Below are 20,895 nucleotides of genomic sequence, written 5' to 3'. Positions count from 1 at the left end.
CGCCTATCCTGCTTTCTCGTCCAATGACAGGCCTCGTTCTATCTTGTACCTGCCTTCACCTGAGTGATGACATCACCCTACACTTGCCAATGAAAGGGAGTCTCTCATATTGCACCGAGCCCAGAGGCTATCGGATCCTGGTGGACTTTGACCTTAATTAGCAGAGTTTTCCCACAAAACAAAACAAAAAATCTAGGCATGGTGGTTCATACCTAAAATCCCACTCCTTTGGAAGTGAAGGCAAGAGGATCAGGAGTTCAAGGCCTTCATCAGCTACGTATCAAATATGGGGCCAGCCTGAGTGTCAGAACACAAGGTGGTATCTCAAAAATCAACAAGGACTAAAGATGGATAAGTGGGAGGAGGTGGGGTTGATGGTGGCACCTGCCTTTAATCCCAGCACTTAGGAGGCAGAGGTAGGCGGGTCTCTGAGTTCAAGGCCAGAGTAGTCTACTGAAGTGGACACGGGAAGGGATGTTTTGCTAAAGCATGTGAAAGGAAGCCAGGTGAAGGATCTGCTCACGACCTGTAGGAATCGGTACTTTGTGTAGCTGAGCTCCATTGTCGTGACTCCATAGAGAGAAATGCGCCAAAAAACTTCTGGTGGTTTCTGGCTTCTTTTTGTTGCTTCTGCAGACTTGAGCTGATTTGCAGAGTGATGTCAGCTGAGACAGACTCCCATGCTGAGGTGAGACATGTGGTTAGGCCGTGGAGGACACGTGATGTTCGGAGGGCGGATAAATAAGACCCAATGAACAGTGAGAGCGGACCTTGCACAACTTTATGACACCTCTTGGTCTCTCATCTTCGATGGTCTTTGCTTCAATGAGAGACACACAGCAGAGGACTCCGGTTGGTCCTGATCACTCCCGCTGATTTGTGCCAATTCCACGGAGGCCCGGCTGTCTCTGCTAGGTGCCACTGCTGCTGATTTGTGTTTGCTCTCCCAACACTACTGAACTGGACTGCTGGTATATATCCTGACAGTGCAGATTGGATTTTCTCCAAAGAACCATTTCTGAACAGGTCCACCTCCCTCGTATCCAAATAACCTTCCTTTCCCACTACCTCTGGTGGGTGCCTATAGTCTACAGAGTGAGTTCTGCGACAGCCAAGGCCACAGTGAAGAACCCTATAGCAGGACAGAAAGGATACATGGGGTAAAGCTGCTTGCCTGCGTGCTTGAGTTCCACTCCCCAGACCCACGTGGTAGGGGAGATCTTCCCTTCTCCTTCCTCTCCCTCTCTCCCTCCCCCTCCCTCCCTTCCTTCTCTTCCTCTGATTTTTCAGACAGGGTTTCTTTGTGTGGTCGTGGTTGTACTGGAACTCTGTAGACCAGGCTGGCCCTAACTCACACATCCACCTGCCTCTGCCTCCCAAGTACTGGGGAGTAAAGATGTGCACCACCACCCAGTCCACCATTGCTTTTTAAACATCACTGACTGACTTGTGCCCATAACCTCAGCACTTGGGAGGTAGTGGCAAGAGGATCACAAAGGAATCCCACATCTGCTAGACATCATCAGCTTGGAGTGTCAGAAGTAATAATTGCTAATCTCAGAGAGGGAGGCCACAGAGGGCTCTCAACGGCACTGATAGTCGGTACAGCAGTGGAAGAAAGACCTAGGGCCTTGTTAACCATAAGTTCATGTGGGAAGAAAGGAGCAGTGTCATTGATAGAATGATTGCCTGTGTGTGAGTTATGGGTTCAATCTCGAGTCATCACCACACACACACACACACACACACACACACACACACACACACACACACACACACACACGCTAACCATCAGGCACAGCAATGTGCGCTAGCTGTCCAACTACTTGGAGGCTGAGGCAGGAAGATGATTTAAGTCCAAGAGTTCAAGATCAGCCTGAGCAATATAACAAAGCCTGTACCTCAAACGAACAATAATTTTTTTATTTCCATCTTAATGATGCAAAAACAAAGGCATGAAGCTCTTAAGTAACTTGCCCAAGATCACATCTAGTTAGCAACAGAGCCAGGAATTGAAGCCAAGAAGGGTTGGCTTTGGAATCCATGCTCTTAATCCCCGTATCAGTGCGTCTGGTTAAAAAGCAACTTAGACTTTGCTGGCATGTAATGATCTATCTTTAGTCTCTGATACCATGGGCAGAAAGCAAGCCTGTGGGACAGGCTGCCTGGTGTCGCTGAGCTGCTGCTGTCCATGATCCCCTTTTGAGGTGTTTCCACAGCACTCCAGGGAAGTCGGAGCAGATGGCCGCCCCTTTGGCAGAGTCGTAAAAGCCAACAGCAGCAGAGGCCGTGAACTTGGCATAAGGCTGATGAACCCTTGGAGTGTGGGGTTGAGAGGTTACAGCCTGGGCTGCTAGTTCCCAAAACGTTTTTTTATGATTACATTGGAAATTTACTTGGGATAAGGCATCTGCAGAGCAAATCATTCTTAAATTGTGATTGGTTGAAGCAACTTCATAAACACACATTCCCCAGATCTCAACTACGAGACCACTCTACGCCAGTCTTCTCTCCCTTTTCTTTGAATACTCTCCTCAGACATGGCCACAGCAGGCTTTATCCGCCTCATATTTCATCCACTGTTCTTAGGCAAGAGCTGACGCCTCATGGTCAGGTTTCAGGGTCTCTTAATCTGAAGCATTCTGTCACTTTGGGGTCTCCGGAAGCCTTCTGCCGACTTCTCTGCACCTCAGTCTCCATGTTGGACAGCGTTGACTTCTGCAGCATTAAACATTTTCTCATACACCCAGCCACAGACTTGACATGAGCCCAAAAGCTTTTTTTTAAAGATTTATTTTTATTTTTATTTATTTGCATGAGTATCTCTGTGTGTGACTGGCACAAGTGTACTCGTGCCTGCAGAGGCCAGAAGAGGACATCAGATCCCCTGGAGGTCGAGTTACATGCAGTTCAGTCATCTGACTCGGGTGCTGGAGACCAAACTCGAGGCTTCTACAAGAGCAGCAAACACGTTTTCCTTTGTTCGTTCTTTCTTTCTTTCTTTCTCTCCCTCTCTCTCTCTCTCTCTCTCTCTCTCTCTCTCTCTCTCTCTTTCTCTCTTTCTTCCCTCCTCCTCCCCACCTTTCTTTTTTTTCTTTTAATAGCCCTGGCTGCCCTGGGACTCACGTTGTAGTCCAGGTTGGCCTCAAACTCAGAGGTCCACCTGCCCCTGCCTCCCGAGTGCTGATGTTAAAGGTGTAAGGGGCCACACCAGGGCCTAACAAACACTCCTGATTGCTGAGCTATCTCACAGGCTCCAACAAAAAAAGTCATGTTTTAAAACAACCAAGCTTTTTTTTTCCAAACCCAGAGCCAAGTTTAATAGTTTGCATGCATATGAGTGTGTAACATATATGTGTACATATGTACACACAAATTAGCTCAGTGATTCAGCTGCTGCCTACTTCTCCATTGCTAGGCTTTTGACAGTCGATCTTACCAGGCTGAACTCAAACTTCTGGTCTTCATGAATCCCCCAGAGTGCTGGGGTCACAGGACCACCGTGCCCATCTGCTCTGTCAATGTAAATAGTCCCAAGTTCTAGGGGCTGACTTATCTCTGTCAAAACAGAACTTAGCCATCCTCTTTTTATTTGTGTATATGAATACATGTCGCTGTCTTCAGACACACCAGAAGAGGGCATCAGATCCCGTTACAGATGGTTGGGAGCCACCATGCGGTTGCTGGGAATTGAACTGAGGACCTCCGGAAGAGCTCTTAACCGCTGAGCCATCTCTCCAGCCCCCTTAGCCTGTCCTCTTAGCATGGATTTCATTTAGCTGGCTAACGTCTGAACTCAAGAACTAACTGGAAAGAAATATTTTGGGTCTGGTGAAAGTAAAAGTAGTAAAAACAATTATTGGGCCTAGAACGCATGCTGCTTTTACAGAGGACCCAAGGTTCCCAGCTCCCGTGTCAGATGACTAACATCTGTAACCTTAACCTGTAGGCCTGTAACCTTAGCTCTAGAGGAACCGATACCTGTGGTACCTGCTTATACCCTCTCTGAGCTACATACACATATACACATAATTGAAAATAAACTAAGTCTTAAAAAAAAAAAAAAAACAAACCTCAACTACTGGCCACTGATTTGAAACCAGATTTACTTACTTTTGGACATGTTTATTCTCTGTGTATATGTTTGTGCCTGAGTGCATGCATGTGCACCATGTGTGGGAAGCCTATGAGAGTCGGAGGTTACAGGCAGTTGTAAGTTGCCATGACAGTCCTGGACGGGAGCTAAACCTCGGGCCTCTGCAGGAGTAGCGGTAAGCGTTCCTAAGCACCCAGCCATCTCTCCAGCACTCAGATCGACTTGCCTTTAACCTTGAGTCAAGCAAGATAGTCAGGACGAAGGCACGTGAGATGTAACATGTGCCCCGAGGCTCTCCCCACCCCCCACCCCCTCACAGTTCTGGTTCCAGTTTCTCACTGGCTGACATCCAGGAGTTTTCAACAGTGAGCAGACCTCTTGCACAAAGAACTGTTATCTTACATTTGGGAAACCTCACCAATGAGATCATTAAAAATGACTGAGGACATGAAGGGTGGGTGGGCTCAACAGCTCCCACCTCTAAGTGATGGATGGGTACAGGGAGGAGGGTGATTTAATGGTCTTTTAGTGTGTAGCCTTGGGCAGGCTGAGCACTGTCTGGTGGATGGCCCCACGCTCATGAGTATATAGGTAGCACCAGTTGGACTCAATGGGCTATTTAAAAAGGCAGGACATGAAGACAGGAGGTCTGGGAGGGGGGGTTGGGACGTGAAGACCCAGGGTCAACCTCAGCAGCCGCACAGTCGGGTGTGATGGTGTGTGCCTGTTATCCCCGTGCTGCGGGGCGGTGGATCCCTGGAGTACGCTGGCCAGTCAGTCTCGCCAAGCCGATGAGCCCCAGGTTCCCTGAGGAAGACACAAGAGGCTCATTACTGGCTTGCATGCATGAACACTCGTGTGTGCGCATATCTATGTATACATGATCACACATGAACACACACACACAGACACACACACACACACACACACACACACACACACACACACACACAGGCTAATGAGTAGGCCTTAAGCACAGCTTCTTAGGGCCCATGCATGTCACAGAGATCCATGTGAGCAATGCTTTCTCTCTGCTAGCACTCCCTTCTCCAGCTACAGGCCTGTGCAGTGTACCTATCAAACGTCTCCTCTTCAAAGACAGGATCCTGTGGATAAGAAAACACACACACACACACACACACACACACACACACACACACACACACACACACTTTGCCAAATATCCAAAACCAATTGCTGACCAAGTAGCTTCACCCCTGCCACCACTTACTTAATAGCGACCACTGTGCACGCAGTAACTATCAGCTTCTCCTAACGCCTCCACTTGACTCTCTTTCTTGTCTTGTCTTTCTTTGCGATGAATTTGCCACCCTTGTTCACTTTGACTCACTCTGGGGTTCTTTTCTGCCTCAGTAGAGCAGAAACTGAGCTAAGTCCATCTTCCCAGAGGCCTGTGGTCTTTGAGGGTGGCCCCAGGCGGCCCAGGGCATCGGCAGGTTCTAGGTCCTGCCTGCTGAGGATAACAGAGGTTGGTTTGTTTTTGTTGTGTGTATTGTTTGTTTTGCTTTTGTTCCTTGAGACAGGCTCTCAGTGTATAGAGTAGGCTGGCTTTGAGCCTACTAAACAGCTCAGTCTAGCCTTGAACACGTGGGGATTCTTCCGCCCCAGTGCCACCCACACCTGCTCCCTGGGGTGCATTCCTGCCCTACTAGGAGGACATTCGTTACTGCAGGAGTGCAGTGGGCATAAACGGGGGGCTGCATTCGATTGGTACTGCACCTGGCACAGTAAAAACAAGTGAGGAGTCGGTGAGAGCCAGGTGCTCTGAAGGTGGGCGAAGGCGATTTGTGATCCCGCTTCCTGCGGCCATTGTCAGTTGCCTTGGATCCGTTCTGTATTTTTTTTTTTTTTTTTTTTTTTTGCCATAAATACTCAGGAGATTACTGTTCAAAATGTCCCCTTCAGCTAGCAAACAAAGAAGCCCACAGACTCAGCTGCTGCCTGGGCAGCAGGCAGCCCAGAATAGTTTCAGATTGGCTGCTACCATGGTAACATTGATTCAGTCTCAAGCAGCCATTTAGGTAAATAGTTAATGTTGTCAGAGAACACACGGATAGACCACCTGCCTCAGAGTCCCCTGGGAATTTGTTTTCGTTTCGAAATCGTCTGTTTCGTTTTGTTTTTAACAGGAACCTTAGAGTCTCATATAGCTCCAGATTTATTCTAGTCTGGCTTTGAACTTCTGATTGCCACTGTGGTCTAAACCTTGAATTCCTAGGACTCAGGCCAAGGAATTTTTAAAAAAAAAACAAACACTTTTTAATTAGTTCTTTGTGAATTTCACATCATGCATCCCAATCCCAGCCATTTCCCCCTCCCCTTGTACCTATCTTATCCTTCACCCTTGTAACCAACCCCACAACTGAGAAAAAAAAAATCTTTACAGTGGAAGCTGTAGTGTGTTACAGTGTGTCCCACAGCATACAGACTTTTTTGCTTACAGATGTTCATTGCAGTGACTTGGTCTGGTCCAAGGCCCCTGGCTTCTGCCATTGTGGTTCTATACTGGATCCTCGCTGGGACTTCTCTCTAACATTTTGTTGTTGTCCTGTGCCATGGAGATCCTGCAGTTTTGGATCTGTAGGACCAGCCCCTTCATGCACCCCAGCAGTTCACTGCTAGGGTAGATGTTGGTATGAGCCAGTTCAAAAGTAAGTCTGGGTCTGCACCTGAGGGTATCGAGCTGCTTGGTCAGTCAGCCTGCTCTCATGCCCCAGGGTGGTCTCCCAGCAACCCCCAGCAACCAGGGCTGTTCATGTGAGGTGCAGGGCCCACTCTTCCAAGTGTTACAGCTGCTGAGGGACAGAGGCCAGAGATTTTTAACTGGTAGAACTGGCACAGACTCTACAATCCATGCTTTAGAAAACTTCCAAGGGGTTAAGAGCACTGACTGCTCTTCCAGAGGTCCTGAGTTCAATCCCCAGCAACCACATGGTGGCTGTAATGAGATCCGATGTCCTCTTCTGCTGCGTCTGAAGACAGCGAGTGACACTGTACTCACATGTATAAAAATAAATAAATCTTAAAAAAAAATCAAGAACAGAGACAAATGGATCTTTGTTAAAAAAGCAAAAACAAAAACAAATCTTTTATGGCCTGGAGCTATGGCTCAGTAAGGACTTACTGTGTAAGCCGAGCACCTGAGTCAAATCTCCAGCTCTCCTATAAAAGGGAAGAGTGGTGTGCTCTCTTGTAATACAGTGATGGAGAGACAGACAGGTAGACTCTGACATCATTACTGGCCAATCAGTCTAGCTGAGTCAGTGGGCTCCAGGTCCCAGTGAAAAACCACACACTCCCTCTCTCTCTCTCTCTCTCCCTCCCCCCCCTCTCTCACACACACACACACACACACACACACAGAGAGAGAGAGAGAGAGAGAGAGAGAGAGAGAGAGAGAGAGAGTCAGTCTCTCTTTCTCTCTCTCTGTCTCTGTCTCTGTCTCTCTCTCTCTCTCTCTCTCTCTCTCTCTCTCTCTCTCTCTCTCTCGGTACCAGGTATTTTTAAAATAACTTTTATTCACCTGATGTTAATTGTCCTTGGAAGCTTACTGCCTCCATCTGCTAACCTAGGCCTAGTCCTGGAAGCTTCCAGCCTCTGTACAATCTAATCTAGGCCCAGAATGTTTTCAGTCTCAGAGACTTACTGCTGTTCTTTCTGAACTCTGGCTGGCTGGTTCAACTCAGCTGTGCTGGCTCAAACTCTTCTCCAAGCTGACTGATTCAAACTGGCTTCTCTCTAAGCCTCTAACTTTTTGCTCTGTTTGGCCTCAAACTAACTGTCAATCTGTCTAATCTTCTGGCTCCTTCTTGTTCTCTGACTTGTTCTGTCTTTACCTGTATCTAGCTTGTTCTCTCTTCAGCTTGTCTCTGTAAAAGTCCCCAGGTAAAACTGCCTCCTTTCTCTCTCTGCCCTGCCCACTCTTATGTTGCCCCTTTTTCCTCTCTGTTCTTGTGAGAGTTGGGTATGTCCTAACCTGTCAGGTCTTTCTCTGATTCATCACTTTGTCTAATTAGACATCACCTTCAAACACAGGAGGTTCCTTCTACAAACTAACTTTACCTTCATTGTTTTGGATTAAAAGTGTGTACTAGTGCTCGCTTCGGCAGCACATATACTAAAAGTGTGTACTAAGGAAGCATTCCAGACAGATTACATAGACCTAGAAGGTCTTTGGGTGTGATCAGAACAGCTGCCATGTTGCTGGATTAAATACCTCTACAAGGTATGGTGACCCATGCCTATAATTCCAGCATTCTAGAAAATCACAGCTAGTGAGTTTGAGGCCACTTGGATTTCATGAGACGGTGACACAAACCAGGAAAAAAAGTTACCCAGGCAGCCATACACACGGAAAGCAAGACCCATTAAAGAAGACAGCATCTCTGTTTATAGTGTGCCTGTTACAAATCCCTCTCACTTCTTTGAACAAGAGCAACTTTCTTCCTTACAGAGGCCTGGCATTTGTTGTTTGTCTTGGGATGGGGTCCCATGTGCCCAGCGTGTTTTTAGAGCGAGGGGTGAAACTTGGTCTATACCGGCAGTGTTGATACCTTTCTACCCGAGGGCTGCCATTCCTCCATGTGTGGTGTAAGCCTGTCTTAACTGGGTTTCCTGTTATGTATGGCCAACTTTCCTAACAGCTATGGTCATGAGTTTCCCTTGTTTTCCCTGGGTTATGTAATTTACATGTAGAATGTACAAAGTTAAAAGCAAAGAGAAAGCTATGGCTGGTGGGCTAAGAGAGTGGATGGTGGGTGTGGTAAAGCCTGTGTAAAGGAAAGCTGCCGTGAGCAGGCCCTCCCCACTCCCTCCTGTTACACCTTTCACTTCCTACAAACGTCTGTGTCCAGAAAACCAATTTGTTAAATCTTTTATTTGCATTTCTTGTTCCCGAAATAATTATATTTGTGTAGCTTTCTGGTAGTCAGCCAGAAGATTGTTTACTGTTGTTGGAGTGGAACGCCAAGTTGGGGATGAAATCATTGAGGAAACGCTTTCACTGACTAATAATAGAAAACCTAAAATTACCCATGTTTGTCATCAGATTGGCTTCCTAATACATGGTAAATGCTCCCTTCTAGCATGGCTCAGACTTTGCTTCTCAAATGGGTACTGATTAACGGGTCAAGTACAGTGTCCAGGCAGGAGGCCTACTGGTTCTGCTCTCACAGTGAAAAGTCCAGCAACTTGTCACTTATTGTCTTGATTGGTTTGTTTTCTCCACCAATTAAAGAATTCAAAGTCAGGGCTGGAGGGAGGGCTCAACAGTTAAGATCATTTGCTGCTCTCCCAAAGGATCCCAACACCTACATAGCAGCTCATAACAGTATGCAGCTCCAGTTCTGGGTCATCCGGTGCTGTCTTCTGGCCTCAAAGAGCACCAGGTACTGTTTTTGGTGGCCCAGGATGGGTTCCCTTTTCCTAGTTTTGGGTTGGTCAACTTAAACAAACAGAGATTTGAAAGGCCCACAGCTTCGGATAAGTGTTTATGATGGGATAAGGCAGAACTCCTTCCCTAATTTGACAAAGAAAGGAGAACTGGTATGTTTATAGCTTTGAGTAAACATGTTGGGGTTGGGGATTTAGCTCAGTGGTAGAGCGCTTGCCTAGAAAGCGCAAGGCCCTGGGTTCGGTCCCCAGCTCCGAAAAAAAGAAAAAAAAAAAAAGAGTAAACATGTTCAGGACTAGCCTTGTACATACCCCACCAGCCTGGACTGCTCAGCAGGAAAGCGGGCCTGCTGGAGGGAGAAAATGCCTTCTACTCTAGGCCTTTGTCTCAGGTCACAATGGTGAGGAATAATCTGGAAGTTTGCCCTCTTCAATCGGTTTGTGGCCTCTTTCCCTATCTTCCTGTTTGTCAGGGATCTGTGTAGCTCCTTGTCCTCAGGAGTTTCTGTCACTGTGATGAAACACTCTGGTCAGAAGCATGCAGAAGAGGAATGAGTTTATCTCAGCTTACAGGCCGCCGTCCATCACCGAGAGAAGGCGTGGCACGAACTGTAAAAGTCATGGCTTTTCTATTCCCATCCTAGCTCTGAAATAATGACGTGGAGACCTGGTGTGTTTATGAAAAGGCTTCTTGAACTATAGGTGGGCAGGGTTCTCATCTATTCTAACTTGGCCATGCTGGCCCAGCCCAGTTCCCAGCGATTTCCCAGCCCCGTGGTGTTGCCTGCCGTCTTAGTCTTGCTCTGGCTCCTCCTGTTCCAACCATCCTCTCCTGGTGACTGTCTCTTGGCGATTTCTCCTAGCGAATTCTCCCCCTTCCGAAACACCCCCTCCCATCAGAGATCCCCTCCCCTGGGATCAGAAGTCCTGCCCCCTCCTCTCCTGCCCAGCTGATCAACTTTTTATTAACCAATCAGAGGTGATGAAAAACAATTTTTACACAACACCGAGACAGGAGATTTTTGACAATATGAACTGCAACCAGATCTCTGGGCACGGCAATCAGCATCTGAATACACAGTGCACAAAACCATCCCCCAACTAGAAACTCAAGCAGGAACTTAAAGCAGAAGCCATAAAGACTGCTGGCCAGCTTCCTCAGAGGGTCATGCTTAGCTAGCTTTTTTATACTGAACCGACTGCCTTCCCAGGGGGATGGTGGCGTCCACAACAGGCTGGGACCTCCCACATCAATTAACAATGAAGATAGCTCCCCACAGATCATTCCGATCCAGGCAGTCCCTCAATTGAGGACCACCTCCCACCTCACCTTACCCCCCCCCCCCTTTTTTTTTTGAGACAAGATCTCTCTGCATAACTCTGTCCTGGAATTCTCTCTGTAGACCAGGCTTGCCTCATCTCACAGAGGTCCACCTGCCTCTTCCTCCCAAGTGCTGAGATTGAAGATGTGTACCATCATGCCCTTTTTATGTGGCACGATGCTATACTAAGTTGACAATTAAAACCAACATTAAATGGACACTTAGGGAGGAGGGCTGGTGATATGTCAGTTCTTACTAAAAAACAAATTGTACCGTTCTCTCAGATTTCTGAGCAAGCTGATAGCATCACAGGATAGAAGCAGGAACATAAGAATGAAAGCTGGGCTGCAGAGAGTACTTAGCAGTTAGGACCACTCACTGCTCTTCCATAGGACCTGAGTCCAGTTTCCAGCACCCACAGGCAGCTTACAACTGTTTATAACCGGCCTCAGAATCTAGCAACACGTTGAGCGTTGAACATTGACCTAGTAACGTGGTTCAGTGCCCTTGCCTAACATACACAAAACCCCAGGTTCAATACCTAGAAACATGCACACACGCGCGCACACACACACACACACACACACACACACACACACACACACATTAAAGGCTTGCATTGCCATGTTGCAGTAAAAATAAAAAACGTGCGTTCTCACTCCCTGTGGATCTGCAGGAGCTGTATGCTCTGGCTGTTTCTCTGCCAGTCACTTTCACACATTGCCCCCTTGACTGGTTGTTACCATGCCACACACACACACACACACACACACACACACACACACACACACACACCACGTTCTGTGGGCTGTTCTAGCATGGCACCACACCAAGCTAGCCCCAGGCATTCTATAGCCAAGCACAGCTTCCAGAACTGAGACATGTTGTCTCTCTGCCTGCTGGGAACTTTCCTCACAGCCCCTGTAGCCCAGTAAAATCAAAGCTCTAGAAACCTGTAGTTTAACAATTAGATTTGTATGTTAAATTCTCAATCTACAACACATCCACAGAATAAATTCACTGCCAATTAATAAAGATAGAAACCGCCCATGTAGACAAGGTAAAATTGACGTAGACCACCTACCTGGATCGGAATCCTTCTCCTCTGTCTCCATCTTCCTCCTTTGCTCCCCCTCCTCCCTCCTTCCTAGAGTTTTCCCTGCCTACCCTTCCCATTCTCATCCAATGATAGGCTTCACCTTATTCTGGACCTGCCTTGCTGCATAATGACATCATCCTACAATGCTATCCCCAGCTAAGACTTTATATGATAGTAGCTATGCCGTGTTGTTAATTAAAACCCAGGACAATAAGGCTAACCCAGGACACTCACATAAAAGGGTATTTAGTGAAGGCTAGAAAGGGTGTGTGGGCGGCCTGGAGAGATGGCTCAGTAGTTAAGAGAACTGACTGCTCTTCCAGGGTCCAGAGTTCAGTTCCCAGCAACCACGTGGTGGTTCACAACCATCTGTAATGGGATCTGATGCCCTCTTCTGGTCTAAAAAATGATCTTGCTAGCAGTTGTAGATTGTCTCTTACGGTGTGAATCTCCAGTAGACGTTTCCAATGGGTTTTTACCTGATTCCAATGAATTACTTTTCATAACTCTGAGATAATTGTCTGGTGAGTAACATTTAAACTGTGGGTCTCAGTCCTACCCATTCTTGTTTCATTCTGTGTGTTCTTCTCCATGGTACTGAAAGCTGGGTGCCGTCATCAATGGGGCATCCGTTTAGCTTCTTCCGGACTTTTTTTTTTTTTTTTTTTTGCCACTTTTGTTGTGTTGTATCAGAGATGATTGAATCGCACACATTCAATTTGTAGTGGACCAGGGCTTCGAACTCCTGGCCTCCCTCCGGAGCCTTGGGATCACACTCAGCAGTTAATCATCTGCATGCATGCACGTGGAGGTGTAATGACAACTTTGTGGAATTGGTTCTCCCCTTCCACCGTTTGAGTCCCAGGAATTGAACTCAGGTTGTCAGACTTGGCAGCACGCTGGTTCTTCCCAGTCGTATACGATGCCAGGGTTCATGCGTGCTGGCCAAGTACTCTACCAACAGAGCTGCATCTTCCAGATTGTCAGCAAATTCCATGAAGGCAGACTCTCACGTCGGTGTCAGTCAAGTGAGGCACAAGGTCAGTACACCACACACATTTGTGAAGAAAGTTTCTTCCAAGAACCAGAAAGATTGCCAACTGAGCTGTGAATCTGCTCACAGTTTGGAAGAACCAAGGCTTATAGAACGTTGTATTAAAGAAGTATTGATTAGATGCAGTGATGGTTTGAATGAAAATGGTCCCATAGACTCCTAGGGAGTGGCATTACTTGGGAAGGTTTGGGAGGTGTGACCTTGTTAGAGTAGGTACAGCCTTACTGGTGGAAGTGTGTCACAGGGAGTAGTCTTTGGAGTTCCAAATGCTCAGGCCAGGCCCAATGCCCCTTTTTCTTCCTGCTCGCTGCCTGTGGATCTAGCTGTAGAATTCTTGGCTCTTTCTCCATTACCCTGTCTGCCTGCAAACCACCATGCTTTCCGCCATGGTGATTATGGACTGAACCTCTGAACTGTAAGCCAGCTCCAATTAAATGTTGTCCTTTATAAGAGTTGCCTTGGTCATTGGTGACTGTTCACAGCAATGAAACCCCGACTAAGAAGGAAGGCGAGATAGGACTGCCATGCGAGTATTTCAGAAGGAAGTTTGGTGCTAGGACATCTAAGACCACAGTGGAATGGCTTTTTAGACGAAACAGTGCCTAAATTCTTCAACTAAGTCAGATGAGAGATAGTAAATGAGCCCCTGGTGAGTCCTTGGCCTCACTACTCCTCTGATAGCATCAGCTTAGCTTGGCAGAAGTTCAAGGTTTACTACATCGGAATTTAAGGCCAGTCTGGGTTATGTGACATTCTCTCTCAAAAGACGTGTGTATGTGTGTGTTTATGTATGTGTGTGTGTGTGTGTCTGTGTATGTGTGTGTGTCTGTGTATGTGTGTGTGTGAGTGTCTGTGTGTGACTATATATCTCTGTGTGTGTCTGTATGTGTGTGTCTGTGCTGACGTATATGTGTGTGTAGTGTACATATATATTATTTATGTTAGTACATATAGATCAAGATCATTTTGTGTATGGATATTTTGCCTGTATTTAGATCTGTGCACTACATGTGTGCTTGGTGTCCTAGGAAAAGAGGACATTGGATTTCCTGGAACTGAGATGATTGTGACCAGTCATGTTGGTGCTGGGATTCAAACCTGGGTCCTCTGGAAGAGCATCCCGTGCTCTTAACCAGTGAGCCATCTTTCTGGGAACTACATTTCATATACTTTTAATATAAAATATATTTTAGTTGGGTGGTGGCCTTTAAGCACTCGGGAGGCAGAGGCAGGTGAATCTCTGAATTTGAGACTAGCCTGGTCTACAGAGTGAGTTCTAGGATAGTCAGGGTTACACAGAGAGACCCTGTCTCAAAAAGAGTATATATATATATGTGTGTGTGTGTGTGTGCGTATACACATACTACACTTTATATTTTCTAGTACTTACACAAAGTATTTAAGTGGTTATGTAAAGAACATACATGTATATAAATATGTGTGTTTAAGTGTATGTAACCTTGTGTGCATATAAATGTATAGGTGTGCAGACCTGTGTAAATGTGAGTATGCACACCTGTCTGTGCCCATGTAAGTGTGTGGGTATTGCAAATCTGTGTGTGCGTGTGTGTGTGTGTGTGTGTGTGTGTGTGTGTGTGTGTGTGTGTATGTTGGGTGCCCAGTGGGGCCAGAAGAATGTCAGAGTCCCTGGAACTAGAGTTACAGACATCTGTGAGTTGCCATGTGGGTGCTGGGAACTGAATCTTTGTCCACTAGAAGACCAGCAAGTGCTCTTAACTGCTGAGCCATCTCTCCAGACCCTCCATCAACTAAAAAAAATTTTTTTTTCTTAAATGTGTGTGTGTTTTGCCTGTATATATGACACTTGAAGTTTGTATCATGGATTCAAGGACAGTAGAGGCCAGAAGGGAGGGTCACATCCCCTGAAACTGGACGTAAAGTCAGTAACTGGAAGATCAGTCAATGCTCTTAACTGCTGAGCCATCATCTGTTTAGCCCCTTCTACCAAATATTTTGCGTTAGGGTCTTTCCCTGAATGGGGCTAACTGATTGGTTAGCCTGGCTGGCAGGAGCCAGGGAGTCTTATGCATTCACCTCTTGGTCTAGGCTCACAGAACCATGCTGACCTCAGGTGGATGCTGGAGGGTGGAACTCAGATCCAGATGCTTTAGGGCAAGCCCATTCCTTCTTGGGCCAGCGCCCCAACCTCTTAAATTTCTCAATTATAAAAGTAGCACAATGTAGGAAAATTTGTGAAGAAATATAAAGAAAAGCTAGGCACAGGGTTGGGGATTTAGCTCAGCGGTAGAGCGCTTGCCTAGCAAGCGCAGGCCCTGGGTTCGGCCCCCAGCTCCAAAAAAAAAGAAAAGAAAAAAAAAAAAAAAAAAAAAAAAGCTAGGCACAGTGACTCATGCTTTTAATTGTATCTGAGGCAGGAGGATTCCCATGAGTTTGAAACTAGCATGTTCTACAGAGATTAAAACAAACGGAAAAAGGAACAATAAAAATAAAAATAAAAAATACCCACTGAAAGCAAACCATTATTAACATACCTGGCGGTTACATACTTCTCTGTAGTCTCTCTTTACACTTGCCTTTTTTCCTGTTGTGATCACACAACATGTGTAGACAGCCCCGTGCCAGTCTGTGTAGTCACAGATCTTGGCATTTATTTACTTATTTTGAGACAGGGTCTTACTCTGTAAGCCTGGCTGGCCTAGAACTTGCTCTGTATACCAGGCTGGCCTTGAATTCAGAGATCCACCTGCCTCTGCCTCCAGAGAGGGGTTCAAGGTAAGCTTTAAGCACTCTAGGCCTACACACCCAGGCATTATAGAAACATACTTGGCTTAAAGGTGATGTTGAGCTGACCACAAACTGCTTCATGTACTGTTTTCCCATTTTGAAAAGCCTAATAGGGGACCTAGCCTCTGCTGACCTCGCCAGGGTGAAAGGCTCTTGGGGTGGGGGTGGGGGTAGGTAAAAGTTGTTAGCAGAGCCCGTGTGTTTTTAAAAACACCCTGCGGTTCAGGTTGACTGCAAGTTTAATGAGTCAATAGTATGTCTGCCAAGAACTTTTTTTTTCCTCTCATTTTTCTTCTCCTTCCTCTTTTCTTTGTTTTTTCCCTCTCCTTCCTTAACTTCCTCTTCTCCTTTTCTTTCATTATGTTGCTTAGGTTAACTTCAAGTTCTGAGCTCAAGTAATCCTCTTGCCTTAGTCCTAGCATCTCCAAAAGCTAGGACTTCCGGCAAGCCACCATACTCAGTGTGCACCAAAAACTTTACTGCACAAATGCAAGGCTCTGTTAAAAATGGAAGCCGTAGTCCTGTTTGATTATGGTGGTACTACAAAAACTTGGCTTAGTCTTGGATGATACTGCCTAAAGAAAATCATAATCAAATCAGCCATATGCCTGAGGAGAAAGACAAAGATCCTCAGAATTCGGACAGAGAGAAAAACAATGTGAGGGATCGAGTATCCCCAACTCAGGGAAGATCTTGGGCAATGCACAGGTCAAAGAACCAGTAAGTAGATCAGTTTGTTTTCCCAGACTAGAATTTGGTCTTTGGGATAGTACTCCAGAGCTATCCAGGTTAAGGAATGCAATGTTCTGGACACAGTGGGCTGTCTTGTAGTGAAGTGCGGTAAAAGATGTCTGTCTGTACAACTACTGCTATTTATTGTTTGCTATGATCCAGAACTAAACCTGGAGTCTATATTGTTTCATTCTATCAATATTATCTCCGATGAGTCAACTGTGTGTAGTCAGGTTCCTTGGTTGACTCACTCGATAAGCAGTGGAACTAGGATTTGAACTCATTCTGATAAGCCCCAAAGCCGGTCCCTATGGCTACCACAGTGCTGAGTTAAAAGGGAGACCCTCAGCTCGGTTAATCCCTACTAGACTCAGACTCCCGCAGAGTAGGCGGGGTCATCCAAAGTAGGGGCGGGGTAGCCAGCAGTGCGCTGAGGGGATCAGGCAAAACGCCGAAGAGGTGGTTATCCCAAGCAAATGGATTGGTTGTTAACGTGCATCACCCTCGGAGTTTAGCAGCCCCGGGAGTTCTGTGGTAGGAAGTTCCCGGAGCCCTGTGAGGGCTGAGGCGGGTCCATTCTCCAGGGAGCATCGCCGCAGCCGGCTTTTGCGGCGGAGCCCGGGTAAGGAACAGAGCGCCGGTCCCTGGCCGGGCGCGAGCTGGGGGCGGTGCCGGGGCGGCGGGGGCGGGGAGGGCGCGCGCCGAGGCGGCTGCGGCAGTTGCGCGCTAGGATTGCTGCCGTGCGGTGGGGCCGGTGAGTGCGGCGGCACCCGCGGCAGGCGGGAGGGGGCTTGGAGCGGGCGGGCGGCGAGCGAGGAGGCTGAGGAGGATGCACAGCCGAGCGCGCGACCCTGAGGTCCCCGCCGCCCGCCCGGGCGTCTCTTTCCTCAGGGCCCTGTACTCCGGCCCGGATCTGCCCGCGCGCCCGCGGCCTCAGCGCCCCGGAGTGGCGCATGCCCCTGGCCCGGGCGCCCCCGAACCGTCGCAGCCCCTTCCCCTCGCGGCGGCGACGCCCCCGGCCCACGTCACGCTCGCGCCATTGTTTCCCAGCGTCCGCTCGCTGGGACCCCGCCTTTCTCGCAGAGTGGGCGGGCGGGCGGGCGACGCGCTCAGTTCCTTTGGTCTCTCTCGGCAGGCATCCTGGCCTCAGTTCTCGTGAGACGGGAGCCCTCATGGGCTGCGAGCCTGGCAGGGTTTGGATCTGCCGGGGGAATGGCCCACGAGCCAGTTTTGTGGTGCGCGGTACTTCCTGGAAAGCTCACATCAATTGCAAGTCTCCCCTAAAGACGTTTGGAGGCGGTTTGTCCCTCGCCTTTTTTTTTTTTTTCTCCCTCTGGGGCCCCAGAAGCCCAGCAGGGTGAGATGCAGAAGTGGGGCCTGTTACAGGAACAGCATTTTGAGCGGTTGGCTTTGCCCGGCCGCAGCCTTTAAAAGCAGTAGATGAAGGTTGGTGTCGGATTTGTTTCACAGTCTCGGTAGTAGAGGGCTGTGCTCTAATAGAGCACTCTGAAATGACTAGTCACTCAACACCGTTACGTGTTCTTCGACACATCTCTGCTCGTGCCCGCCCGCACATCGTTTCATAATGACCACACACTATTAATTTTTCTTAAGGGATGCAAATTTCTTTGGCAGTCATGTGAAGAAGGGGGAGGATGTTAAACAGTGCCATTTATCGTAGATGTAGTGAGTACAGAAAGGCTTCAAGTCTCTCACGTAGCCAACAGGGCTTGGAGTGAACGTTCAACAAACCAGCTAGTTAAAAATTGAAGGGGTTGGGGATTTAGCTCAGTGGTAGAGCGCTTGCCTAGCAAGCGCAAGGCCCTGGGTTTGGTCCCCAGCTCCGAAAAAAAAAAAAAAAAAAGAAAAAATTGAAATAAAGTCTTTGGGGATGCCTGGCAGTGGCAGGGTGGTTATGCTGGCCTACTGATACACGGAATTGAAGCTTCGGTGCTTACTTGGAGAGCATTTCCATCACAAAATGAACCCGTTTGTGGACCTTGAACAGGCTCTGTACCCTGATGGCCTCGAACTTGTGATCTTTCTCTCCCAGCGTCCCTCATAGGTATTAATAGGTTCATTCTACCACGCCTGGTCTTGAAAAATTGCTTTAAGCTTCACTCTTACCAAAAAGATGAACAAAACAAAAACCAAATCAGTACTGCTGGCTGTGGCATTATTCTCAACCTGGAATTTAGAACCAGCTAATCTGTAAAATAGGATATCCTTCAAGGTTCCTTTGTATGAAAATGTACAGTCAGCCAGAAGCTTACAATGGTTAATATGAATACTGAGTGCCTGCTGGCCTTACTAGATGACATATATCTTCCTGAAGAAAGCCAAGTTATGGAGGAACTGTTTGAGAGGAGAGTGTCATTTCTGTGACAGGACTCAGCTGTGTGAGGATAGTGCCCCAAACACAGTATTTAGAAAAAGTTGATGTTTATGTTGCTATTGCTGCTCATTTGGGGTTTCACTTGAGACAGCATCTCGCTGTGCATCCCAGTTTACCCTAAAAGTTTTTCAGCCTTCAGAGTACTGTGACACACTTCTTGGCTTATGTGTAAACGGTGGGTCCTCAGTTTGCTGTGGTGGGTCACTGGAGAGGCGGGGCAGGTAAGTTTCTGTGTGTCCGAGCCAAGCCTGACCTAGTAAGTTCAGGACAAAACAAAACAAAACAAAAACTGAAAATAGCCTTTTAAAAGTGTACAGGGCCTCTCCACTGGGGACTGAACTTAGGCTAGGCAAAGCAGTCTACCATTGAACTACTCTGGTCCTTTAATTTTATTTTGAGATAGAGCCTTTTTAAGCTGCTCATTTTGTGTTCCTCTTCCTGGGGCCCAGCACCCACCCATGCACTGTGTAGTTTAGGCTGGCCTCCAATTTGGGCTCCTTCTACCTCAGCTCTCCAAAGCCCTGGGATTATAGACATGCACCACGGTGCTTGCCTGGGCTTGAAACAAGGGGGCCGGAGGTGGGTGGGAGTTTACTGCTTTACTATTTCCAAAACCAACCTGCCTACCTCAGGAAGTTTAGAGGTCTGGTGGGAAGGGTGGGATTCGGACATCCTGTGGAGACTGTGGGGAGGGGAGGAGGCATGGGATGTGGAACAGTGGGGGGGGGTGGTGAGTGGTCTGGGAGGGGAGTAAAATCTGAGTGAAAAATTAAAACAACCCAACCCCCAACACTCCCCCACCCCACCCCCACTTAATCTTACCAAGATTTCTGTTTTAATTTTTTATTTTCTAGCTTTTTGAGATAAGGTCTCATTTTGTAGCCCTGGCTGGTCTCAGACTAACCTGAATAAGCTCCTCATGGGCGTGGCCTGCAAAATGAGCCACCATAGGTGACCTCAAATGTAGGTTTTTTACTTAGGATGATTGCTATGGACATAACTGCTATTGGACTTCATCTGATTTTCATTTTTGGATGCTTTGCAACAGGCCTTTATGCACTGTAGTAGGCAGTGCCTGGCACACATGCTCCCAGTAGATGTTTGTTGGTGTGATGTTTTTAGCTTTTGTGACAGCATCTACTAACATGAGATGCTAACTATCACAAGGCATATGTTAAGTCACAAGTGAGTAGTGAAAGCTGTGCTTCCAGCCAGGAGACAGCCTGATAAGCTCTTTACAAGATAATGTTACTTGGATTCTTTGGAACGAGAGCAGAATCAATAAAGAGACGAGCCTCCCCCCCCCCCCCCGCCTTTAAAAATAAAATTTGGGAGGGGAGGTAGATTGAAATTTTTGGGTTCAAACCCAAGGATGTTAATTTTGTTAAATGAAGTTGGTAACAAATTATTATGGAGTACTAAAATTTTGTCATTTGACCACCACATATTTTTTATGTTATATTTACTCATATTTCATGTGTTGAGTGTTTTGTCTGCATGTATGCACACAACTTGTGTGCCTGGTGTCTATCAAGATCAACAGAAGGCATTGTATTTCCTGGAACTGGAGCTACCTGGTTGTGAACCACCATGTGGGAGCTAGGAGTTGAACTCAGGTTCTCCTGAAAAGCAGCAAACATGCTTCATCACTGAGCTTTCTCTCTTGCCCCACCAAGGCTTAAGTGATTTATTTTTTTAAAGGAGGCAGGGGAAAGGGGCTTGAGATGGCGGCCTCACTAAACCTGAAACTGCTCTGGAACTCAGTAGTTCAGGCTGGCCTCCAACTTGCAGTTTTCTTGCCTCAGGCTCTTAGGGCTGGGATTGTAGGTGAGGGCCAATGTGCCCTGTTTTATATAACTTTATTGATTGAAATTTGATTTCATTCTATCGTGATTGATTGCAAAACTTTGTGGATGATAACTAGCAATAAAACAAGAACCCAATAGCAGTAACAGAAACCCCCTAGCTAGTATCATGTAGTAAAAGTCCTTCCCCCTTTTATGCTGAACACAGAATTCG

General features: G+C 47.2%; 1 protein-coding gene and 1 long non-coding RNA gene across 5 annotated transcripts in view; one reads left to right on the top strand and one right to left on the bottom strand.

The window, feature by feature from the left end:
- Positions 1–20,895, top strand: part of Nt5c2 (5'-nucleotidase, cytosolic II) — a 125,489-nt gene that overhangs the window by 33,820 nt on the left and 70,774 nt on the right. Inside the window, exon 1 of one of the 4 annotated variants that reach the window (XM_063282768.1) lies at positions 15,668–15,737. The exons of 1 other annotated variant lie outside the window; for it this stretch is intronic. The gene's annotated coding sequence lies outside the window, so the exon portion shown is untranslated. Of the gene's footprint in view, positions 1–15,667; positions 15,738–17,079; positions 17,104–17,198; positions 17,236–20,895 lie in introns of those variants that run through there. 2 more of the 4 variants (XM_039101430.2, NM_001401711.1) reach the window with 2 other exon arrangements.
- LOC134484086 (uncharacterized) lies at positions 3,731–16,930 on the bottom strand. The gene is made up of 2 exons (XR_010061440.1): positions 5,328–16,930; positions 3,731–4,903 (listed from the first exon to the last, which is right to left on the bottom strand). It is a non-coding gene; the product is annotated as an uncharacterized LOC134484086 (long non-coding RNA).

The sequence above is a fragment of the Rattus norvegicus genome, chromosome 1 (genome assembly GCF_036323735.1).
Source record: "Rattus norvegicus strain BN/NHsdMcwi chromosome 1, GRCr8, whole genome shotgun sequence".
In the NCBI taxonomy this organism is placed as follows: Eukaryota; Metazoa; Chordata; class Mammalia; order Rodentia; family Muridae; genus Rattus; species Rattus norvegicus.
This window is presented reverse-complemented; position numbering and strand designations above follow the sequence as displayed.